The 27,296-nt window shown below is 36.9% G+C and overlaps 1 protein-coding gene across 1 annotated transcript in view; it reads right to left on the bottom strand.

The window, feature by feature from the left end:
- The window catches only part of DCC (DCC netrin 1 receptor), a 631,926-nt gene that overhangs the window by 374,628 nt on the left and 230,002 nt on the right, over positions 1-27,296 (bottom strand). The gene's annotated exons all lie outside the window — the stretch shown is intronic.

Here is a 27,296-nt window from a genome sequence, read left to right as displayed (position 1 = left end):
ACTTGGAAATGATTTTCAGAAAATATTACATATCTACAAAGTTATAGTTTTAACTTGTTAGTCTTGCTTTTAATCACTCCATTAATTTGGAATGATTAACTACAGCATTCTAAAGATGGAATATGCATTGGACGATAACGTTAAGCCTAAAAAGTTAAAAAAAGGAGCAATGATTGGGTATCCTTAGCAGCACATTTTTATCCTTATCACCATCATCTTCAATAATACACTGTATTGATTAGTTATCCATCAACTCCTATCTTAATTACTCTGGGCAAATAATTACAATTCTCACCCCATCAGGCACTCTGATAGAGATGCCTTGCTTTCCTCACAGGGTTAATGTCCTCTGGTCCTTGTACGTCTTATTCTTGGTTTTCTCCCATCATTCCAAATACTAGCCATTTAATGTTTAATTTAAGCCTCACAGCATAGCCGAGCCCTCACTGAACACAAAAGAATATGCAGAATTTAAAAGAAATCTACCAACTTTAGGAAAGAGAGCAGGGGATAAAGCAACTGGTTGAGAAGAGAAGAAAAAGAAACAAAAGTGTTTACACAAGAATAGAATAAAAACCAACAGCGTGGGTGAAAACTTTGGGCCAACCTTTTCTGTAATATATTCTAAAATGCCACACACAGAAGGCAGTCCAGGTAGGGAAGCTTCAATTACCTGTGCATCTGCGGGAATTATAATTCAGCTGAGAGCCAATCATCTTATATGTTCTTGATGTGCCTCACTGGCGATTTCATCATCCAGAAAGTAAAGAAAGTTATGAGCAAAATGGCTACTTGGGACTTCGTTCCAGCCAAGAAGAAAGATCAGGAAGATGAAATGGGTGTAAGAGGAATGCTTGGAGAAAAGGGCCATATCCTACTGGTGTATTATGATGGATGAGAGGAATGGAGACATTTTACTAGACATGAAAATGATTTTAAAAAAGCAGGAAAGATGGAAGAATGTGATAAAAGAATTAAATGAAAAGAAACAAAGATCGTAGACATGACCATGACATGTGTGTGTGTGTGTGTGTGTGTGTGTGTGTGTGTGTGTGTGTGTACAGCTTTGGAACATATTCTCTTTAAATCTGAGCTCACTGAAAATGCTATCTGCATCCAGCCCTATTAAGGTTCTTTTATATATACGCGTGTGTGTGTATACACACACACACACACACACACACACACACACACACACACATACACACACATACACATAACTATGAATCTTTAAATTATCTCAAGAGGAAAAAAATAAGAAGGTATTAAAAGAACCTTAATAGGGCTGGATGCAGATAGCACTTCCAGTGAGCTCAGATTTAAAGAGAATATGTTCCAAAGCCGTAGAGCAACATGCAGGGTCTCTGGATATGGCTACTAACCATCTCTCCATCTCCTTCAGACCCCCACACCCACCACCATCCTGCCTACTGCTCCCCACTCAATGTCTCTTAGTTTTTGAAGATTCTGCTTCTTCCCCCCCTTAGGTCTTGGTCCATATTGGTCCCCAGTCCTGAATCACCAGCACCTCACCAATTATTCCCTCTACTTCACCCAAGTACATTTTGTGCCTCTTTGAGATCTCAGCAAGAGGGTAGCTCCCCAGAAAAGTCTGGGTCCAATACCCTTTACATAATTCTCCCAACATTCTCCAATTTATTTATATATTATGATATATTCTTCCAACACTTTCCACTGTGTGTGTGTGTGTGTGTGTGTGTGTGTGTGTAGTAATTACAACAGCTCCTAATATTATATGTAAAGAGTTTGTTGACTGATATCTGTCCCCCACACTAGAATATAAGGTCTACAAGTCCAGATACAAATTCTGTTTTGCTCATCAGAGTTCCTGTGTCTAATATAGGCCTTAGCCCATATCATGCATGCAATAATTATGTTTTGTTGTTTTTGCTATATTCACAAGGAAATGACTAAATATCAAAGACAGGAGAAGGGGCATTTGACAAGGATGTGCACTCAAAAGGGAAATAAAACTGTTAGAATAATCACAGGAAGCTAATGGTCAGAAATAGCTGGTCTTTGCAAACATGGGGAATAATCAAGATAGGGCTTTTGTAGTAACCAGATTTTAAAATTTTCCATTCTCTTCTATCAGCTTCAAAAATAACCATGATGTTAATACCTGAGAAGTCCTGTGACATTCCCTCTTCAAGGTCAGATCATAGGGCAATTTAATTAAACCCTGAATTGATTCTGGCAGCTAAAGGGTCCAGTCTAATGGCCTAATGTTAGAGCAAAGCTAATATGGTCAATCATGTTTACTACATGTTTTCTAAGATAAAGTTTTTTCTAGACTATTGAATTTTACAGAAATAAGGGAGAACTGGCAGCGCAAATCTGTATCTTAATGAAATGCTGTGTTCCCCATTAAGACAACAGTTTTTCACAGATGAGAAGAAATGCAATTGTGAGAGAAATGTACACCCGCCTTAATTCTTTCTCATTTTTTCAAGAGATGATAATGTATTTGCTTACATTGTTATCAGACACCACAAATCTGAAATAAAAAAAGTTCTTTAGTAATAAAAGAGTGAAAAAGACTTGAATTTCTAATATCTACTACAGTAAATTCATTGCTTAGTGTCACAACTGTGATCAAATACAGACATTTTAGGCCACCAGGTCTTCAGTTACACAAATAACCTCTTGGATTTCATTTACATATAAGTCAGCTTGAAAATTGAAAAGTATGAAATCTTTCACTCAGCTGGTCAAAACCTGCATAGCAATTGGATAAAAACAATTAGAGAAGGAACAATTGAATAAGTTCATTTATTAATTCTAAAACATAAGGTTGCCGTGGGGAATTTAGAAGGGGATTTTTGAACTTTTCTCTTTCTCAAAATAGTTTCTGCATAGAGCCTCAAAGTGTTCAGCACCAAGTGGATCCTCAAAGCATCCAATAAATCATTTTATAAAAATCTAACAGCTTTTCATTAATAGAATCACCCAGAGTGAGATTTAGGGGCCAACAAGCATTCAGCATAAAGTTTGTACCTCAAGGCAAGTTTCTTAGGTCTCTGGCTTATAGATTTTCCATCAGTAAAATTTGTATGAATTAAAGATTTATTACTAATATTATAAAAGATAATGTATATGAAACTACTAACCACAGTATTGAACATAATAGATGATCAGCTGGTATTATTTATATTGCATTATATTTGAAAAAAATTGCAAAAATGTAAAATTTTAAAAAGACAGTTCTGACTTCTCTCCCAAAATTTAAAAATAGGTATGTACTATTTTAGCAGGTAAAACACTCATAAAAAATAGGGATGATGTTAGTATTAACTCAAAACAAAATGTAGTTTGTTGAAATAATATTTTGTATTAAAAGGGGCTTAAATGGCGCTTCACTTTGGAAAGATACATCCCTAAAAATTTGCTTTTGTTTCCAATCTCTCATTTTTCATGTCTAACCAACTCTGGCTCTTCATTGGTTCTTTTCTAATTTTCTAACTTTATCATATATGAAACAAATGAAATGTGTGTGGGAAGATGGCTTTATGGCATCTCACTATCCTTAACTTTCTCACCAGATTTCACACCAATCTACATATTTAATGAAGTGTTAAATATGCAATTCATATTTTGTTTCCTTAATGATAGAATGTATTTCCTCCCTCAATACTTTCCTTTCCATGTGGTAAGGAACAATTCCAGTAATCATGATGGTCTTACTTCAATGTATTTATAAAATTTTAGTAATCCTTGCCCTGGCCTAACACTTGCCCCAAACAAACATCTATTAATTTAAATATAGTTTCCCTTTAAACATTTTAACTGTAAAACATATTTTCTATCAAGACCATTTTCCTCCCACCCGACCAAGAAGGAAAAAAGGGTGCTGATTAGAAACTGTGATTCCAGCTTTAACATGTACAGATGTAGACTTAAAACAAGTCTATAATTATCAGGCAGCATTTTAAATAATTTAGCAGCAAGATACATCATTGCTTGTGGCTTTATTCTATAATAGCATTCCAATATCCATTATTCATAATCATTACTCTCCTTATTAGCAGAGCAATTTTTCCTCTGACTTCCTTGCAAATTCAGTTTTGCCAAGCATGAAGGTAAGCAGAACACAGAGTTAAACTGCATTATATAACCTTTTAATTAGTGTACATACAGCTTCTGATTACTAAGTAAGAGTTGATTCTTACCTGTGCTAAAGAATGAACCTATAACTTTTATTTAGCTAAAGATAGTCTTCTCCACTTGCAAATTGCCTGATGCATTTCTTTAAAAAAAATCTATACGTTCCCCTTTTAAGATTTTATTCTAAATTTCAAGTGCGTTTTAATTATATTCTAGGCTAAATGAGGGAAATTGATAGTATTCTGTAAAATAAAATTCTTATTTTTAAGTTTATTTATTTGTTTTGAGGGGGGAGGGCAAGCGAGGAAGGGGCGGAAAGAGAAAGGGAGAGAGAGAATCCCAAGCAGGCTCCACGCTGTCAGCTCAAAGCCAGATGCCGGGCTCTATGTCACAAACTGTGAGATCATGACCTGAGCCAAAATGAAAAGAGTCGGACTCTCAACCAACTGAACCACCCAGGCACCTCGAAAAACAAAATTCTTTATGTATGCACACACACATGACCATAAAACAAAACATGCAAAGATTTCAGATATGATACACAGTATTCACTTCAGAATTTGTAGAAACTACTAAAGTTATATTTTCTTAATTTTTTTTAAATTTATTTTTAGAGAAAGAGAGAGGGAGAGCACAGGTTGGGGAGAGGCAAAGACAGAGGGAAACAAAGAATCCCAAGCAGGCTCCACACTGTCAGCGCAGAGCCAGATGTAGGGCTTAGTCTCATGAATCGTGAGATCATGACCTGAGCCGAAATTGAGAGTTGGACGCTTAACTGACTGAGCCACCAGATGCCCCTACTTTATATAAAATTGACCTGTTGAAGTTTATGCTTAGAGATTTACAGAATTTGAAGAGTGCAGTTATTGTTGAAATATAGCTAGATATGTAGCATGATATGTACCTGGCTTAAATTTCTGATAAAACTCAATTCATCAAAAGTTTCAGGGTACTGAAGTTGCTTGGGATGCAATTTTCAATACAATATTTTAAACTAAAGTTGAATTATTAAAAGTTGTCATTTAACATTAGATTTTTCAATTCCTGTATCATATGGGTGTAATTTGGACCTTTCTTTTCTGTTTCATCCTATCCAAGATATTTAGGATGTAGATGCTAGAGAGAACAGAGAAAACAATACAGAATATGTAAAAAGGTAAAAATGGTGTACATTAGGTTACACCAACTTTGATGATGATGCAACCCACCTATTCAACTGCCTAAGTAAGAGGTTACTGTACAGTTTACATTAACATGACGATGATGACAAGACAATGACAATGGAGCAGATCAAGAACAGTGATGATGGATGCATGAAACTCTCCACAGGGACATTGATGGACTCAGAACCCAAACACTGAAATGTATTTATCACGTACTTTTCCAAAGCAATTCTGACTCAAATGATAACTGTTAGTATTTCAGGATGTTTCAATAACAATGTGGAAGGTAAAATCTGTGCTATCTGTGGTCTGCTACAGTTCTGATGTCTACAGGGGTAACTCTGATCTTCCTCCACTCTTCCTGAGCAGACCATAGCCTGAGACTGAAGACAGAGGCCTTTGTCAGTCACATACTACCTGCTGATGAAGGAGCTGGTCCAGGACATATCCCAAGGGAAGCTGAGCACACAGAGATAAGGTTGTCAGAACAATATAGGGGTGAGGAGTTGAGTAAGCACCTGAAAAGTAGGCAAACATAATAAACCAAAAATAAGACCAAAGTGTTTGATATAATAGACTTCTCCTTGTAGCAGAGACAGAGGATCTGAACCAATGGGAAGAAGTTTCCAAAAGCAGATCATGACCCATTATACTTACATTAAATGGATATTTATTGATCTCTGACTTTGTGTGATGCTTTGTGATGGATAACTCAAGGGCTACTGCATAAATACACTGCAGTTCCTCCCTCAAGATGCTAAAAATAATACATTGTGTTAAGTCTTTGGAAGTGCAGGATGAATGACACATTCTGCCTCATGGAATGTGGAGAAATAATCATGGAAGATTTAACATTGAAATAAGACCTGAAGGCTAAGAAGAATTTTACCTGATAGAAAAAGAGAGGAAAAAAACAAGTAAAAATACCATTCTGTCATGTAGGCACATGGGCACTGCACATATATAAGTTGATAAGAGGCAGTAAAATGCCTCAATACAGGCTGTGGTGTCATACAAACCTAAGTCCTAATTTGGACTCTGTCAATACCAGTCATGGTTCTTCTTTTCTATAAACTGGGAAAATGGCATTTATTTCAGAGTGTTTTGATGGGATTCATTGAGATAATATATGGACAGTGCTCATTGCACAGTCTGCCACATAGAAAGGATTTGATGTACCATACCCATTAACATAAGCACCATAACCTTTTAGTAAATTCAACAATTATAATGATCATTCACTCAGACTCAGTAATCCCACTTCTGGAAATCTTCCCAAAGGAATTAATCTAAACACTGAAAAATTTAACAATAGGCACAAAGGCAATCATCTTAGTAAAAAAGCTGAAAGCAACTGAAGTGGCCAAAATTTGGTAAAAGCCAAGTATGGCATCGAATTGTCACTCAAATGAGGTTTCTTTAGTCAAGACATTTAAAATTACAGTTATAAAATTATGCACTTTATAGAAAATACTTATGATACAGTGTTATATGACAAAAGTAGTATGCAAAATATACACATTAGAATTGCTTTAATCTAAAAATACACATAGGAAATGACTTGGAAGAAAATAGTGCCAAACATTAATGATATCTATGTTACTAAGATAATATTATTAGAGGTATTCTCTTCTTTTGCTTGATTCAAATATGCTTTATAATATGGTTACACTATATTTATAATACATTCAAATTGGGACAGAGCAGGGACTGGACTCGGGTCCCCTCACCCCTAACCACAAAATCCACCATTCTTTGGCTAGGTCTATAGAAGGAAAAGCCAAACCACTTGCCTCCTGAGTATTACAGTATACATATTCGGAGGTAGGATATTCACCTCAAAAGGAGGCTCCACTGCCAGAACCAGACCAAACCAGTCTGCACCAAGATGGATCCCAGCACCAGTCTTTCATGAACTTTCTCCTTCATTTTAATACTACAACTCACACCCAGGGATGGAGATTTAACATACTAATTAGACACGTGACACAGGAAACAGGTTAACCTTTATGTGAGCAAGCACCAAAAAATCCCCACCCTTGCATGTTTAGCCATCAGCCTTTTCCTACAGAAGTCTCTTTAAAACTCTCCCCAACCTCTCCTCGGGGAGCTGGCCTGGGGATTCTTCCTTTTGTGCAGTCTCCTTTGTGCTCCAGCATAAGTCCCAATAAAGCCTTGCCTGGAACTGCTCTTTGGCCTCTTCTCAATTTCTATTCTTTACAGGGCCCAAGGGCCCCATTCAATATCAAAAATTAAGCATTTGGAATGTGCTCACTTGTGTCCTCTTCCAATCAAGAGAGGCGTTTATGGTGATATTGAATGACCCATGTCAGAGATGCTGTGAACCAGGGTTTGGTGAAAGATGGTCTACAGATGAAATCTTTCTGACGGCCTCTCTATGAAGCCTGTGAGTTAGGAAGGATTTTGAAAGACAGAGGACTAGCAGGGGAGGGGCAGAGATAGAGGGGGACAGATGATCTGAAGCAGGCTCTGTCCTGACAGCAGTGAATCCAATGTAGAGCTCAAACCCACGAACTGCAAGAACATGACCTGAGACGAAGTTGGACGCTTAACAGACTGAACCGCCCAGGCACCCCAAAAATAAGATTCTTAACTAGCGAACAGATTGTTACAAAAGAAAACGAGGGGATGAGGGAAGGGGTAAAATAGGTGAAGGCGATTAAGAGTACACCTATCTTGATGAGCACTGAGTAATGTATAGAATTGTTGAATCACTATATTGTACACCTGAAACTAATATAACACCGAATGTTAACTACACTGGAATTAAACAAAACAAAACAAACTGGCCAAATTTGAATACCCTTAATTCAATCTTTAGGTTCCTTCAAGCCTCAAAGTTCTCTTATTCTCTGATGGCTGTCTGCATATAAGAACTAGATGAAAAAACCATGGACTTTGAAACAGCAATACACATTTGAACTGAAGGGGCACCTGGTTGGCTCAGTCAGTTAAATATCTGACTCTTGCTTTTGGCTCAGGTCATGATCTAAAGGTTCCTGGGCTCAAGCCCCGAGCAGTATCAGTGCAGAACCCGGTTAGGATTCTGTCTCTCCCCCTTTCTGTCTGCCCCTCCCCTGCTCACTCTCTCTCTCTATCTCACTCTCTCTCTTTCCCTCCCTCCCTCTCTCTCCCCCCTCTCAAAATAAATAAATAAACTTTAAAAAAGAAAACAACAAATTGGACACCCAAAAGAGCCCCAAATTGCCAGCAACAACAATATTGGCTATAAATAAGGTGGGGAGTGTGAGGAGTGAGATGTTTCATTTTCAGAAATACCAATTAAAAGCTGTGCTCTCTAGTTAACAACAGGTTTACAAACTATTGGAAATATGTACCAAACACCCCCTACCCCCAACAATGGAATCCCAAACCCTTAGATACTTTACTTCCTGGTTCTTATTCCCCTCTGCATTTCGTAGGCTTATTTTCACCAGCTTTGCAATGAACATGTGCCAAAGAACAAAGGGACTAAAAGTCTCTGCATCACCTCAGGGAATGTACATTTGTTCCAATGAGCCTACTTTTTGCTTTGCATGGGCATAGGCCACTCTGGATGAGGCTGTAACCTCTAGTACTCAGCCAATGAGGAATCAGGGGAAGGACTTGCACTTGAAGAGGTAAATTGTCTGCTGTAACTTCCCAGAGTGTGCCTGTCCATCACACCCTTGCTTGCAAGAACATTGACTAAAGCCTGGCTTCACTGTGCTCAGGTCTCTGCATCCCTCCTTTGATAGGGTCAGTGGGCTTATTTCTCACAGGAAGACACAAGAAAGGTAGGAGAACCAATAGCAAAGTAGACTTTAACCCTGAAGCTTCTTTCTGTCCCATCTTCCTCCACTTGTATTCTTTTTTTTTTTTTAATGTTTTTTTGACGTTTATTTATTTTTGAGACAGAGAGAGACAGAGCATGAATGGGGGAGGGTCAGAGAGAGAGGGAGGCACAGAATCTGAAACAGGCTCCAGGCTCTGAGCCATCAGCACGGAGCCTGACGTGGGGCTCGAACTCACGAACTGCGAGATCATGACCTGAGCCGAAGTCAGCCGCTTAACCGACTGAGCACCCAGGCACCTCCCTCCACTTGTATTCTTAAATGGAGCTTACAGAGGGGTAGTTTTAATTTGACCCAAATGGAATTACTATTTTTGTAGGTCAAAAACCATCCAACAAGGGCAATTTTATATAGCACAAGTAAACTTGTGGAACAAAATTGCTAGAGTGGACCTGATTTTGCCACCTCAAAATATGTCTCTTTGGCATAAATGATGAGGGAACATAAGGTAGCTGAGGGCAAAGTGCAAGCTAGAACCTTACCCCCCACCCCCACCAGGGTGGGATATGTGTAATATTCCTTGGACACTCCTGCTACCCCAAAACAGGAAAGGACAAACAGACAAACAAAGAAACAAAACACATGGTTAAAGGGATGAGTCTCCACCAGTTTACAAGAAAAAGGCAATCCCATCAATGGCTAAAGTCCAGGAACTCCCTACTGTCTCAATGAAAATTTAGCATATGAAAATCTCTTTGGAAACTTCCCTTTTGACTTTACCTCCCCAGCCCCATATTATATAACTAGCCACTCTTTACATCCCCAGTGCAGTTCTTCTTGCCCACGGGTCCTGTCCCTGTGCTTTAATAAAATCACCTTTTTGCACCAAAGATGTCTTCAATAATTCTTTCTTTACCATCAGCTACAAACCACACCATCACCCCAAAACCTCCTCATTAAGGTTATTTTGAGCTAAAGCCAGTCAAAACTCAGCTAATTTAGGAAAACCTCTTGTCAGTCCCCCTCTAGTGCCTAAATTTACATTAGAAAGGGGGTCTATACCAGGAAGAGAGCTAATACCAGAGAAACTTTTTACCTAAAAATTTTCCTGCATAAGAGGGCAATCTTTGTTTTCCAAACATTTCCTTTTGGTGAATGACCTTCCTTTCTTTTGTATCCCCAGGACCCTACCCCTTTCCTCAGTTTGGGATGTTATATAAGCCTCAATTACCTGGCTGTCCTTTGGTTCTCATGTTTTTATGGGGCTCCTGTACTTATGAAAGTTGTTTTTTTTTTTCTTTTAATATGTTTTATATCAATTTAATTATTAGACCAGACAAAGAGCCTAGAGGAAGGGAAATTTCAGCTCCTACACCAAAAAGGCAGTTTCTGACTATCCAGCCAAAATAACTCCCAATTTAGAAATGAATTAAATTATCCCATATAAGTAAATTTTAATGAAAGGTAGGTGCCTTACATTCAGAATGTTTAAAATGTTTTGTATTCCAAAGCTTAGATCAGATACTTTCTTTTGACATTTGAAGGATTTATATATGCATTTGACTGGATTTTCATTGATTATAACTTTCCATCTCACAAATAGTTCAATGTGAATTTGGTTATTTAAAAGTTCACTTGATGGGTTGGTTGAAAAATTAAACTATTCCAGTCACAAGAAAAAATAAATTTATTTTATTTTTTTCAAAACTAACTTAATATAGGGGATCTGCCCTTTAGGTCCAGACATAGGAATGAGGGAAGTGGGTGAGATAAATGTGGACTGTTTTTTAAAGGTTAGCAACATATATTATAAATTAAGAAGAGGTGAGAAATCTTGAATTGCAATTGACAGAAAGATTACATTTTTTAAAGTTTATTTATTTTAGGGGAAGGGGAAAGAGAGAGGAATGGAGAGAGGGAATCCCAAGCAGGCTCTGCAATATCAGTGCAGAGCCTGATGTGGGGCTCAAACCCATAAGCCACGAGATCATGACCTGAGCCAGATGATTAAAACTGAGCCACCCAGGTGCCCTATAGAAAGATTAATTTTTAGTAAGAACAAATTAGCAATATATGATATTGAGTAAAATACAAAACACACTCCTTTGTTGCAAATCATTTTAGATAATTCTTGACCTGAAACTCATTATGTTAAAAATTAAATAATGAATATCTGAAACCATGTATAACATATCAAAAAATGAATCTATCTTAGTTAAGACAGAATTAACTCTACAAAACAGAGACAAAACCACTGAACTAAACTCAAAATCATTCCATTTGTTGCAAAATTGGTTCTATCTGGGTTTTTTACTAAGTAACAAGTCTGCAGAATGTAAAGTTATGTGATATGTTCCTTCAGACCATGGTGAGGACTCAGCTGAGTCATCAGCTGATCATTTCTGACTTGCTTTTCCTGGTCCATCTTTCTACATTTCCTACAGACTCACAGTTTATATTCCTGAGTTTACCAATCTGGAAGAAACTGTCACTAAAGAATAAAAAGTAGTGAGAGAAAAATTTTCTTCAAAGAAAAATGTTCATCTTACCGATCAGATATCCCCTAATGATGTCTTAGCAAACACACAATAATTTGTCTCAATTTCAAGTTGATGTTACTTTTAATGTTGAAGAACTAAAGGTACACATTAAGTGAACAAGAATCCTAATATGGGTTTTATTGCCAAAGAAAATACCTGTTGTCTTTATGACCAAAGGAGTTATGTAAACTCTTTTGTAAGTCAAAAACAAACTTTTTGTAAGTCATACCTTGTTATGAAAATACAACCATTGCACTGTTTATATTTTTCACAACTACTGGTGGCCAAACCTAATGGTAGAGAGAGATTCAACAGCCCGGTTTTGAAATAGAACTTAGAAAGATGGCTGCTGGTCATTTCATTAAGTTAGGCCACTAACACTTTCCATTCTCCCCCCATCCCTTAACTAAATACCTCTGCACATGCGCGTGCGCGCGCACGCGCACACACACACACACACACCAACTTTAATATGTTGGGTAAAAATGCAAAACTATTTCTTGGAAGACTTCATAGATACCTAGGCCTAGAAGGAAATCCATTAAATATTGTTGTGGAAATGTTGCCTTTTAATTTTATTTTATGCATATTTCTTGTTAATCCTCTTTTTTTTTTTTTTTTGATAGAAAGATTTCAGCACATTTTACATATCTCAGAAAACCGCCATTTGCTTACAACCACTAAACTAGTTTGCTCTACTGGGCCCTACAACACATTACGTATTCAATGATACCACCAGTAATCCATTAGTGTACCGTTATCCCCTCCTACTTGAAAAGTCTATTTTTTTTCCAAATCACTGGTTAGATAATAAATGTTAAGTATTTTTTTTAAGAAATAAAACTTGAAAATTCTAGTGTTTGCTTGAAGTCAAGGAGAGTCTTAAAGAGTTCATTTCAAACAGGAGCTTAGCTCGCCAGGCAGAGAGAATGCCACGGTTCATGCCTTGACATTGATGGCAGTGGGCCTTGCTTTCAAAGTTCAAAACAATAATTGCATTTGCACACATTTCGTTCATGAAGTGTATAAAGATTTCTTCATCTGTATTCCATTTGGCCCCAAATAAGTGAACTGGCTCATTTTTATAAATTTGTGAATCCAACCATAAATGTAATCAAGAAACAAGGGCCCACAGAAATCTATAGCCCTGGCCTGGTCTTTTCAAAGTGATTTGAGGTCCTGAGCTATTCTATGTGGGGGCTACTCAGCCCAGTGTGGCTGATCTGCATGTAAAAAACCCACCACATTGCTTGCCTGTGGTTCCCCTTTGCAGTCCTTTGGCTCAGTGTGTTCACTGCATAACTCATGACTTTTTGAAAACTAGCTTCCATTAAAAAAAAATAATAACATCAAAACCCATTTCTCAATGGTATACCAGATTTTAACATATGCTGGAACTAAAGTAGAAGAAAAACACCTTTTGAATTTGTTTCATACACAAAATTACTTTTTAATGTGATTTCTGTTAGCATATGCAAGTTTTGAATCTCTGGAGAGAGTGCAGTATGCAGTTGGCAGGCTGTCATTTTTATTTTGAATGCTAAATATCTTTTTTTTTTAAGATTTTATTTTTAAGTAATCTCTCCACCCAACGTGGGGCTCAAACCCCACGTTGAGATCAAGAGTTGCATGTGCCACCGAGACAACCAACCAGGCACTTCTTGAATGTTAAATATCTTACAAGGAAACCTCAACTATTTTGAGTTAATTTACATTCTTGACATTGTCTTTTAAAGGCATTAGAGAGGGGGATTATTTAAGAAATGGGTAAACTTTAGAAATAAAGCATTGCCAAGATTCAATACAAATACTACCAACCACATGACTGTTCGATAGGACATCATTTGCATACACATAACTATATTAGTGTAAAAGTGATGATGACAAAGAGCCATAGGATACCACTTTCTAGAGGGCTATTTACCTTTCTTTGATAATTAGGAGGTCCACAATTTTAATTTTGAAAAGAAGAAGAAAACACATTTGAAACTTAGAGAAAATAATGTTTCAGAAAATTCAGAAATGTAGAGCAACAGAGAAAATGTGAGCCTAATATAATAATGAAGGTACAATAAACACATCATTAAAAAAAGAAAACTGGAAAGATTTAGTTAAGATCACATAAGAAAGTGACAGAAATGAAGCTACATGGCTCATAATCTCATCAATTAAATATAAAAGAAAGGCAAAAGACCCAGAATAGACGCAGAACTTTATTGTTTTTTTTTTTTAATTTATTTCTTTAGGGGCATCTGGGTGGCTCAGTTGGTTAAGTGTCTGCTTCTTGATTTCAGCTCAGATCATGACCTCATGATTATGAGACTGAGCCCTGCATCAGGCTCTGTGCTAACAGCGTGGAGCCTGCTTGGGATTCTCTCTCTCTGCCCTTCCTCTGCTCTTGGGCAGCTCTCTCTCCTTCTCTCAAAATAAATAAACAAACTTTATTTATTTATAAATTATAATAAACTCTGTAAATACAGAGGAATTAATAAACTCTGTAAATACAGAAGGATAAATGAAGTTTATTTATTTATTTTGAAAGAGAGAGAGAGCCAATGTGTGAGTGAGGAAAAGGCAGAAAGAGAGGGAGAGAATCTGCTGAAACCATGGAACCCATGTGGGGCTCGATCTCATACACCCATGAGATCATGACCTGAGGTGAAGTCAAGAGTCAGATGTTCAACCTACTGAGTCACCCAGGCACCCCTAGACACAGAAGTTTAAAAGTCAACAAACATTAAAGGAGAAGGATAAAGTTAGACTTATATACCCGATTTCAAGACTTACTATAAAGCTATCATAATCAAGACAGTGTGGTATTGGTGAAAGAACCATCAAATAGATTAGTGAAACAGAGTAGATAACCCAAAAATAGACCCACATACTTACAGTCAGCTGTTCGTCAGCAAAAGAACAAAGGCAATACAATGCAGTGAAGGCAGTTTTTTCCAACAAGTGGTGCTGGAATAACTGGACATCTACATGCAAAACAATGAATCTAGACACACAGCTTATATAATTTACAAAAATTAACTCAAGATGGATCACAGACCTAAATATAAAGTGCAAAACTAACTATATCTTAGAAGATAGCATAGGAGAAAACCTAGGTGACTATGGGCATGCCAGTGACTTTTTTTTTTTAATTTTTTTTTTTTAACGTTTATTTATTTTTGAGACGGAGAGACAGAGCATGAACTGGGGAGGGTCAGAGAGAGGGAGACACAGTATTTGAAACAGGCTCCAGGCTCTGAGCTGTCAGCACAGAGCCCGACGCGGGGCTCAGACTCACGGACCGCGAGATCACGACCTGAGCCGATGTCAGCCGCTTAACCGACTGAGCCACCCAGGCGCCCCGTCCAGTGACTTTTTAAGAAACACTAGAGAGACAATCCTTGAAAGAAATAATTTAAAAGCTGGACTTCATTAAAATTTAAACTTCCACTTTGTAAGAGACAACGTCAAGAGAATGAGAATACCAGTCACTGACTAGATGAAAATATTTTCAAAAGACACATATGTTAAAGGGCTCTTAAAACACAACAAGAAAAAAAAAATAAACTGATCAAATTAATGTCCAAAGACCTTAACAGACACCTTATCAAAGAAGATCTACAGATGGCAAATAAGCGTATGAAAAGATGCTCCACATCGTAAGTCATCAGGGAAATAAAAATTAAAACAGGGATGAGATATCATTATATAGCCATTTGAACATTCACAGTCCAAAACACTAACAACACCAAATCTTGATGAGGATGCAAAAAGACAAGAACTCTCATTCATTGATGGTGGGAATGCAAAATAGTACAGCCACTTTGGACAAGTCTGGCAGTTTCTTATAAAACTAAACATACTGGTACCATATGATCCAGCCATCTCAACCCTTGCTGTTTACCAAAAAAAAAAAAAAAGTGAAAAACTTATGTCTGCACAAAAATGTGCACATAATATTTGTATCAGCTTTATTTATAATTGTCAAAACTTGGAAGCAACCGACATGTCCTTCAGTAGCCAAATGACTAAATACTCTGTGATATATCCAGATGCTGGAATATTATCCAGTGCTATACATAAATGAGCTATCAAGCCACGAACAAACCTGAAGAAACCCTATATGCATATTACTAAGTGAAAGAAGCCAATCTGAAAGGGCTATGTACTATACGGTTATAACTACAAAACATTCTAGAAAAGGCAAAACTAGGGAGGCAGTAAATAGATTAGTGGTGGCCAGGGGCTGGTGGGTAGGGATGAATAGGCAGAACACAGAGAATTTTTAGGGCAGTCAAACTACTCTGTATGATACTATAGTGATGACTGAATGTCATGATACATCTGTCCAAAACCACAGAATATATAGTACCAAGAGTGAATCCTAATGTAAACTATGACGTTGGTTGATTATGATGCTCAATGTAGGTTCATCAATTCTAACAAATATAAGACTCTGGTAGGGGATGTTGGTAATAAGGCAGGCTGTGCATGTGTAAGGGAAGGGGGAGTATATGGAAAATCTCAGTACATTTCTCTCAATTTTTCAGACAGTCTCTTTAGCAAATGATGCTGGGAGAACTGGACAGCAACATGCAGAAGAATGAAACTGGACCACTTTCTAACACCATATACAAAAGTAAATTCAAAATGGATGAAAGACCTAAATGTGAGACAGGAAACCATCAAAACTAGAGGAGAAAACAGGCAACAACCTCTTTGACGTCAGCCACAGTAATTTCGTGCTTGGCACATCTCCAAAGGCAAGGGAAATCAAAACAAAAATGAACTATTGGGACCTCATCAAGATAAAAACCTTCAGCACTGAAAAGACAAATCAACAAAACTAAAAGGCAACTGATGGAATGGGAGAAGGTATTTGCAAATGGCATATCAAATAAAGGGTCAGTATCCAAAATGTATAAAGAACTTACCAAACTCAACACCTGAAAAAAAAATAATCAAGTGAAGACATGGGAAAAAGACATGAATAGGTACTTTTCCAAAGGAGACATCTAGATGGCTAACACATGAAATGATGCTCAACATTGCTCACCATCGGGGAAATAAAAATCAAAACCACATTGAGATACCACCTCACACTGGTCAGAGTGGCTAAAATTAACAACTCAGGAAACAACAGATGTTGGTGAGGATGTGGAGAAAGGGGAACCCTTTTGCACTGTTGGTGAGAATGTAAACTGCTGCAGCCGCTCTGGAAAACAGTGTGGAGCCTCCTCAAAAAATTAAAAATAAAACTACCCTATGACCCAGCAATAGTGCAACTAGGAATTTATCCAAAGGACACGGGAGTGCTGATTCATAGGGGCACATGTACCCCAATGTTTATAGCAGCACTTTCAACAATAGCCAAATTAGGAAGAGTCCAAATGACCATCAACTGCTGAATGGATAGAGAAGATGTGGTTTATATATACAATGGAATACTACTCGGCAATGAGAAAGAATGAAATCTTGCCATTCCCAACAATGTAGATGGAACTGGAGGTTATTATGCTAAGTGAAATAGGTCAATCAGAGAGACAGATGTCATGTATTTTCACTCATATGTGGAATTTGAGAAACTTAACAGAAGACCATGGGGGAACTGAAGGGAGAAAACTAGTTTCAAACAGAGAGGGAGGCAAACCATAAGAGACTCTTAAATACGGAAAACAAACTGAGGGTTGATGAAGTGGTGAGAGGGGAAAATGGGTGATGGGCATCGAGGAGGGCACTTGTTGGGATGAGCACTGGGTGTTGTATGTAAGCGATGAATCATGGGAATCTACTCCCAAAGCCAAAAGCACATTGTACACACTGTATGTTAGCTAATTTGACAATAAATTATATTTAAAAATAATAAAAAAATAAACTACTCTAAAAAAAGTCTTCAAAATTTAAGAAATAAAGAAAATAAAGTTGTTAGATTAGATTAAGTAAGCTTAACACCTGGGATTTACTATTAGTTTGTTGTGAAGAAATGCATCTATTATACCTAAATGAGATACAGGCTTTGATAAAAAATAAAAGCCTTTGCTTAGATAATTCTAAAAATGACTTACATTCCAAACTTTTCTTATTACAACAAGGGTCCATCTGACATAAGGTCAACTCTTACTTCCATGTACATAAACAAATAGGATCTATGGTATGCAAATTATATCTCAAGAAAGCTGTTGCTAAAGAAATAAGCAAACACAGGAGAAGAAGAATAAGAGTATCTGTGTGTTTTTTATTTTTTTTGTTTTTTGTTTTTTTTAAAAAAAATAGATTAAGGCTAATGAAAATCATTATGTAGGGGTAAGTTTATGAAAGTTCCAAAAGGGAAGTAAATGAGGAAAATACATGTATTATGATTTATTATATTAATCATCAAACTACTCTAAGCTTCTCTCTGGTATTGGAATGGAATTAATAAATTCTATCTAACTATGTAAAAATGAATCTTACACATTCTGTAGTTTATTTACTGAGCAGTCTCTGAATAAAGGATTCCAACTCAGTGAATTTTTGTCCCATATAAATATTTTAAAAAGAATAAGATATACATCAACTTCTTTAGCCTCTCTTTTATATTGTTTTCAAATAAGCATTCCGGGATGTATTATTTGGTGGGTTCAGTTTAATTTTTAAAATATATTTTAATGGGATTTTTTTTGAATCATTGGAGCCCTAGAAACTCATTTAAAAGAAAATCTCTTAAAATACTGGTCCTGCAAATTATTGATTCTATGAATCAGTCATAAGCAAAAATCCAAGTGAAAGAGGATAATTTTTAGGGGCTTTTTGAGATGTAACTATTCTAATTTCAATTTTGAAATTAAGTAACAAGTCCTATAAGTAATAATGACAAATAAAATGCATAGCAGTTACATAGTTGGAGGCTGAAAGCTAAAATAATTTCGTGATAGTAAAGTCACCATATCTGTTGCTTTATTCTATTTTGACTGCCCAGTGATCTTTGAATGTGACTAACACCCAATTCTACCAGAAGAATCCTGTCAATGTGGGATCTATAATGGGAAATGAAACAAATTTTCTTCCTATACTTTCAAGGATGTCCCCCAGAGTCTAATAAATATGTTTCAAATTCCTTCTCCTTATCTGAGGACAGCTAAAAATCTTACAGTTTATACATTACTCTCTTATATATCTGTTTCATTGTTCAGATTCCCATGATTCAGTCACTGTATAGCCCCCCAATACATGATGTAGCAGCACTGTGGTTGATAATAAAGTGAGATCTGGGTTCAAATTCAGATGTTGCCATTTATTGTCGGTAAACTGGCAAGTTATTTCACTATTTTAAGCATAATTTTCTTTGTGCAGCAGAACATCTCTCATAGTAGTGTTGTGGGATTAAAAAGCGGGAAAACTGAACAATAAGTAATTAGAATGAACATCCACTAAATGTTTTTTTTAATTTTAATTTTTATTATTATGTCAAGGTGTTGATTGCTATAAGGAAATGAGCTATTAGTGTAAAGCCAACACTACTTTCCTTCCTCCAAAGTTGGCAGTATTTTAATGTTCTAAAATTATTTCAAATAAATGTTGGTATCACACTACCTAGATAGATCACAAGGTTTTACTTATTTTAGGAGAATTATTTTGTATAGTGGCTTCTAAATACATGGCTAGAGTCACTCAGTGCAGGAGGAAAGCAACAATGAAAACAATATCCAGTATCCAGTCAGACCAATATTCAGACCACAATGAAATGGATGTTTTCTGCTCTCCATTCCCACCCCAACCCCCATCCCCACCATCCCCTTAACACTGCTCTCATTTCCTGGTAGATCAGTGAGGCAATGAAGCATTCAAGAGAATTTTAGCAATTGAAACAACAAATTGCAATACAACTAAATGTCTAAAGTGACTGGCACTAGGTTGAATTTCCATTTTTCTCATTTCTCTTCAGATTCATTATCCTTAGAGGTTCTACTATATATGCAGTTATTCAATTAATTCCAACAGGGTCACAGATTTGCAGAGAAAATTTGGAAAATGGACATATATTCATCCGGTCAGTGTAAGTGCTTAGAATAAGATCGAGGGCCTAAACATCCTAAGAGTCATTTTTTCTTCCTCCTTTAAAGAAATTTAAATAAGCTTTTGTGCTGTCAAAAGGCACACTAATAAACCCGGACTGTAAAATCCCTGTTTGTGAGGAAAGCAGGGATACCAGAGTGGATGCTTTTCTGAGTTGCTGTATATAACTAGGATAGAGAAGTGAAATAAAATTGGAGGCCCCTTAGATTTACCTTTCTCTTAAACCTGATCCAAAATGGCAAAAATCTGATTGTGGCTCCCTGGTCATTCTTGGAAGTCCCCAAAAGTTGAAAACTTGCTGACTGCTTAATTATCTGATTTCACTTCATTTCCAATCTACTTTTAAGATACAATCTACTTTTAGTGTATCTGCATAATACAGAGAAGACAGAAAATGCCAACAGTGGGCTTTGCGTATCTGTCTACACATCTTGTTGATGATATTGACATGCCAATTAATGAAGTTGTGCTAAATCGGCTGAAAAATGGGGGAGCTACAAGTCACCTCACTTTATTTCAGAATTACTTTTTAATCAATTTAATTATTCCAATTCAGGGATAAGCAAAGGTGGACATGTCTTCTGCTTAAATATGTGAATTGTGATTATAGCAATTAAAGGAAAGAATGGTTCAAAGTTTTCATTCAAATAAGAATGATTTTGTGTGTGTGTGTGTGTGAAATATGAGCATCATATGTCAACATTTTCAATAGTTTACAGATGAATATGCACTACTTCCTATAAAAAATGTCTTCAAAGTGGTCAATTCCTAGTTAAGGTTTTAACTAGGAATAACAAATGAATATTCAATGAAAACAAGACTTCTGCTTTCTCTAATGGTAGAAAAGGTAATTCAGAATATTCCCGTTGAGAACATGCAGGAAAAAAAGGCGGGGGGGTGAGTGGCAAAACAAACAAAAAACATAGTCTGTCTAAAGGCACTGGAGAGCTAAAACACAGAGTGAAGTTACCGAGAAATGGGAAAATATTACTGAGAAATGGGAAAATAGAGGCAGAGGGAAATCACCCCAGAGTTTAGGACCCATTTTACTCCAGGAGATGTGTTGTTTCCAGTGGAAAGAGAGTAGGAGGCCTGAGGATAGTGCTGCTTCAGACAGTCTTGATGAATTAACGCTATGAGGATTTGTGTCTAGGACCAGTGAATGGGCTGTTGGAGGAGCCCTGCTGAGCCTTCCTAATTTCAGCTAATAGGCAAAGAGATATATAGATATGCATACTATACCCAGTGAGCAAACATAAACCAGAAATATACAGAAATGTGGATTGAAGTTCAGTTTTTAGTTATCTCAATCTCTGCAGAAGGGGGTCTTGTGGCAGAAGCAATGAAAATTTTTGTTAGAGAACAAGAACATCTCCTTAGGTCTCATTTTGCTTTCTTAAACGTTTTTGAAGATATGATGCCTGTCACACAATAAGAGCTCTCACTCAGCAAGGTAGGAATAGAAGGAAATGTCCTTTATTTAATAAAAGTTATTAACTAAAAGCCTGTAATATACATTATACTGATTGGTTAAATATTAAAAGCTTTTACTTTGCTATCGAAACAAGGCAACCATGGCCACTACTGTCATTCCTATACAACACTATACCACAGAGTTCCTGGATTTGGGCATTAATGGCATTTGAGACTAGACTTTTTTCTGGTGGGGGTTGTTCCTGTGCATTGTGGATATCAGGCAGCATACTTAGCCTCTATCCACAAGGGGCCGGTAGCACTCTTTGAATTGTGACATCAAAAATGTCTACACATTGTCAGATGTCTTCAGGGGGACAAAATTGCACTGGGTTGAGAACCAGTTCTCTACTGGAATATCCAGATGATGAAATAAGAGATAGGAAGGAAGGAGAGATGGAGGGAGGAAAGCAAGACACTCCATCATGAATCTCATGTAAAATGGATAAGACATCTATTTAGAAAACTACAAAATACTTGGGAAATGTGAACAAGGTCTAGTAAATACTAAAGTTTTAGAGCAACTTAAGTATTCAATATTGCAAAGAATAAGCATACTAGATATTGTATCAACTATTGGAACATTGGAATACTGAATATTGTAAAGTATCAAAATGCTCAGTATTGTAATTATATGATGTCTCCTCAAACGGATCAATAGAACGGATCAATAGATTCAATACAAAAAGACAACTAATCCATGTAAAAAAAAAAAGGATCTGAATATGCATCTCATAAGAGAATACCCAATGGTCAATACATATGTAAAATGGTAGCCACGTTCATTAGTTTTCAAGCAAATGCAGACTGAAAGTACAATGAAATAAAATCAGTACCTACCCACATAAAAGGCTACAACTAAAATGAAAGTGTTTATGAAAATGTAGAGTAACAGCGACTCTCATAGACACTGGGCAGGAGTATCAATTGATAAAACCACTTTGGCAAACAGGTTAACATTATCTACTGAGGTTGAAAATATGCAATTCCACAACTAGATGCACACTCTATAGAAAAGCTTGCACTTGAGAATCGAGGGAGATATGTTCAAATATGTTCAGACCAGTCACAAACTGGAAACAATCCAAGGATCCATCATTGGTAAAATGGATAAGTAAATTAAGGTACACTGATACTTTAGAATACTAAATAGCAATAAAATGAGCAAACTCCAGCTATGCAAAAGTGTGGGTGACTCTCATAAACAAAATGCCCAGAGAAAAAGCTGGAGACAAAAGAATGCACACTTTGTGGACTATTTTGTGATTTCATTTACAGATAACTAGAAAACAAGAACAACTAAACTATAATGTTTGGAGATGCTTGCTTAGGAAGTATGACTTTGATGAAAAGTAAGGAAGTACTCTCAATCCAATTCAGCATTGTGTCTGCCTTTGGTGGGAAACAGAGGTAAGCAATAGTAAAGTCATGATGGTAACTTGGGCAGCTGGCAATGTTCTAACAGAAAAGACATAAAAGGAAGCAAACAAACAAAAAATCTGCTGCTATAAATTTAAAGTTTCTAAATCTCTGAGATCTACTTATTTGAGTTTTATACTTAGTTTCTTTTGTTCTGATGCATTACTACTCTAGTGATAATGTACTGGAGGATAGTAAAGGGAAAAATAATAAACAGATAAGTGAGAGAGAACAGGAAGATTAATATAAATATGCAACACCCAAAAAAGTAAAAAAAGATAAAACCTAGAAACAAAAGATGAAATAAAACCATAGATTAAACATACATTGAGCACAAAGAAATCATAGGAAAATCATAACCTTCATGCTTACTTATTTTCTTCAAAGTATACATACTGAGCATGAGCCACCATTTCAAACTTTATGGCAGCATGAGGCAGAAAGTCTCTCGTGGTACCTTTAGGAAGTAACATGTGGTCACTGACAAATAGCTAAATTTCTTTATCAGATTAGCTAGTCATCTGGAAATACCTTCCAGGTAAGTTCTAACTGAAGAGGAAAGACAACTTTAGTATAAACTCTTTGGGTTAGGAATCAGGTCTTTTTTTTTTTTTTTTTTTTTTTTTTTTTTTTTTTTTTTTTTTTTTTTTGTATTTTCATTTGGGGAAGCAAAGATTATAAGAATAAAAGAATATCAAATCCAATTCTGCTCTCTCTAGGGTAGTCCTTTATACTTTTCCAGACTAGAACTCAGTGTTGAACAAAAGTTTTCTTTAGAAAGTCCAGGACAATGAAGCCAATTTAAGAACACACAAGATGGTAGACGTGAGATAAAAGATTCTTCGTTGTGGACGTGCAGGACATGCAGAGGGTAAAGTGGCTCTCTGTGGTTAGTCCTCAACATGCCTCAGTATTTCCTTCTGTTCTTGGTATAATCTTTGGTCGTTATTCAAAGTTTGAGACTTTTTCTTCTATCAGAGTAGGGCCTGAGGTCTTCTGTTAGATCTTCGATTGTTGAGCATTAACTAGAAGTCTAGAGTGAGCTACCTCTTCTTTGCTACATCATGGCTACCAGGCAGCCAAGCCAAATCAGACCTATATCCAAGAATCTGGATTCTTAAGGCAAGCAAAAAGACATCCCAGCCCTGGAGAGTATAATGCATCCAGACTTCCAGCATACAATGAAATGCCCTATATAACCTGACAGGCCCAGGCAAGCAGTTTGTGTTCTGTGAGCAAGCAAGAACCGGGCACATGACAGAAAGCCAGGAGCAGGACATTCCACTTTGCATTTTACACATGGCAAAATGTGCTAAAAAGTCATCTCTGTCCTTAGCTAAGAATCTAATTTAGGTAGCAATGGGAAATGAGACACCTCCTTTGAGTTTTAACCCATCAAGCCCAATTGCCAAAAAGTTCAATAGAAAGAAACAGAAAACAATCTGATCTGTCAGGGATTTTATTAGCTTCCCTAAGTGATATCTGAGAGCCCTGATATACCCATGAAACTGCCACAGTCAAATAAAATAAAAAATGACAGAAATCAAGTAAAACCAGGCTAGGGTTTCAAACAGCCTCGTCTGCTTCTGCTTCTCAGATTACTCTCTCATCTCAGGTCAGAGGGAGGTATGAAAGAAGGCTAGCAGACAAAATGCCTGGGGCAGCCCTCGAAAATATACTAAAAGAGGACATTCAAAAGTTGGTCACACTAGAATGATTCTTTCCAGCAGGCATGATGGCAGAAAGCAAGGGTGTGAGACTACAAATTGTCAGAGACTGATAAGAAAATAACCTATTACCTACAAAAAATGCATTCTATTTCCCAGGCCCTAAAAGCATCTTATATAAATGGGATACGCTGAGGGGAGGGGACCAGAGTGGGTGAGTGAAATCAGGTAACTTACTTTATATGATGCAGAGCTTGTCACAGTTGGGATGAAGTTAGAGTATGAATAAAATTGCAACAGTATCAGAACAATCCACTTATGAATATGAGTATTTATCTCTTTTAAATTCAATCCTATGTGTATAGTCTGAATTTAACAACATACAAGCAAATATACATACACACCCTTTCCTGTACTAGGGCCCATGATAAAGCAAGGGCTATGAGATGAAATAAAATTTGTGGATTTTGAGCTGGATGCTCTGGCAACAGGATCTTTAAAGAGAGATAATCTCAGAAAACAAATGGTCCTTGGGGTGGCATGAGAACTTGTACATTTATTGAATGATTGATTAAAAAAATTTGTTTTAATGTGTATTCATTTTTGAGACAGAGAGAGACAGAGCATGAACGGGGAAGGGTCAGAAAGAAAGGGAGACACAGCATCTGAAACAGGCTCCAGGCTCTGAGCTGTCAGCACAGAACCTTACGCGGGGCTCGAACTCACGGACCATGAGATCATGACCTGAGCTGAAGTTGGATGCTTAACTGACTGAGCCATGTAGGTGCCCCTGATTTATTTATTTTTAATGTTTATTGTTTTTTGAGAGACAGAGACAGAGTGTGAGCAGGGGAGGGGCAGAGAGAGAGGGAAACACAGAATCTGAAGCTGGCTCCAGGCTCTGAGCTGTCAACACAGAACCCAATGCGGTGCTCGAACTCAGGGACCGGAGATCATGATATGAGCTGAAGTTGGACGCTTAATCGACTGAGCCACCCAGGCGCCCCCCAGAACTTGTACATTTTTAGATGTCAACAAGAGCAGCTTCTTGTTCCCAATATCTCATCTAACCATCCCCAGAAAGGGCCGGGCTTTCTCTACTGAAGAAACCCAAACTGCTTGCTAAAGAATATCTGTGGCAAGAAATGGCATCAGAGAGACCACATTCTCCTCACACATAAGGCATTTTTGTTACAGCTTCTTTTCATCCTATTTGTCCAAGATCTGAAATTCTATGAATGCCAGTTAATACATGAACACATTTAATTAACAAATCTCCAAATGATGCCATTTCTTAGTGCAGTATTTAAAATAAAGATTGCTAACCCATTAAATGCATGCATGAAAACCAGAGTGCATTTACATAATCACAGATGGGAATTAATTTATCTGTTCTTTGTCTACTCCCATGTGGTATATTCATTTTGTGTTAGAAGGTTAAATTGAATTTCCATAGAACGTCTCTAGGAGATTTCACAGACAGAAGCTCTAAGTGATAAATAACCTACTTCTACCTCATAAACATGCAGGCACCAGGTGGTATGATCACTTAGCAAGAATACTGGCCTAGAGATGGGAGAGAAGGTTCTAGACCAAACTCTGCGGCTTATTCACTTATTCGTAAGTCCATATTTCCAGACTGCCATTTGACCTCCAGGGGCACTTCTACTTCTAAAATACTTAAATTCCATGTCTATTAGTAGAAACATTCCAGTGATATATGACCTCTTTTGTAGGGTCACTAGAAATTCAAGAAGGCAGGTCTTTTAAAAAATCTGACAGATGATATAGAGTTAAAAAGCTATAGCTGCATCTACATCACAGATCTGCAACTATTCTAGACTGGTATCATGTTAAGCCACATGAAGCAAGAGGAAAATCTGGTGATACAAATTCTGTCTTTATTTAAAATCTTGATTATTTTGCTTGTCATGAATTTTTGCATTAATTTTTATTTTTAAAAACTATTACAATTAAAATGTTGCCTTGAATACTGAGTGCTTTGGCACAACCTTAAATTTTGCACCTAGACAAGAGCCTCATTTGCCTGACGCTAGTCCCAGCCTTATTTCTAGATCACCTCTCTAAACCCACATGCATTGGTCCAGTTGACACAGAGGCAAAGAAATCAATACACACACTTTTAACCTTTCCCTATTTGAGAATATTTGTGTTCAAATTGTGGCAGAGAAAACAAACTACTTCATAAGCAGGGTTTTTTAAGAAACTACTGTTTTTTTTAACACTGTTGTAGGAATAGTAGAGACCAAGTTTCCTAATGTGGAAGGAAGATAAACCTTTCATTCTATGAAAGCACACCACAAGTGATTTTGGGGACAGCTGATCTGTGATTAGTTAGAACACAAGTTTACCACAATTACTGGCTTCTGATTTTCATAGAGTCATAGCATATTACTTTAATTATGTGTGACTATTTTATGCTATTTCAACAAAAACAAAATACATTGCTTTATAACACACACCCTTCTCATCCTCTCATGGTCTCTTCTTCTCTGAATCCTTTTGAACCCCCTCAAGCTTCTGCTGTCAGAAACAAGGTATGTACCCTGGTCTCATGTCTCACTGGGAGAAGCTGGGTCTGGATTTCTAGCTCAGGTTATGATTACATTCTTACTTCGGGTTCTATGTCTCTTGTTTCATAGAATTTAGCATGAAGATATGCCCAGTTGATTACTCAGTAACTCAGTAAGAAGTCACTGAATGAATGAATAAATGAATAAGTGAGTGAATAGAGTGAATGAACAAATAAATAAATGATAATTTGCAAAACTGTGAGCTAACCATCCCTAAATAACTAGTCCTAAGAATTACGTGTTTTTCAAAATTCTCCCTGAAATTCAATTTTCTTCTTGAGTAGTAAGAACAAAACAAAATAATCCAGCCAATTTGTGAGATATGTAGATGGCTTGGGGGCATATTGCAGAAAGGCTGCCTTATATTTTATGATTTGAAATTTCTAAGAGGGTCTTCATGGAATTCTTGGGTGGTATGCACTATAACAATCCATTCTGAAGACCCTAAAGCAGGCTAAAGATTCTAGAAACC

This window comes from Panthera tigris, chromosome D3 (assembly GCF_018350195.1).
Source record: "Panthera tigris isolate Pti1 chromosome D3, P.tigris_Pti1_mat1.1, whole genome shotgun sequence".
Taxonomy (NCBI): Eukaryota; Metazoa; Chordata; class Mammalia; order Carnivora; family Felidae; genus Panthera; species Panthera tigris.
This window is presented reverse-complemented; position numbering and strand designations above follow the sequence as displayed.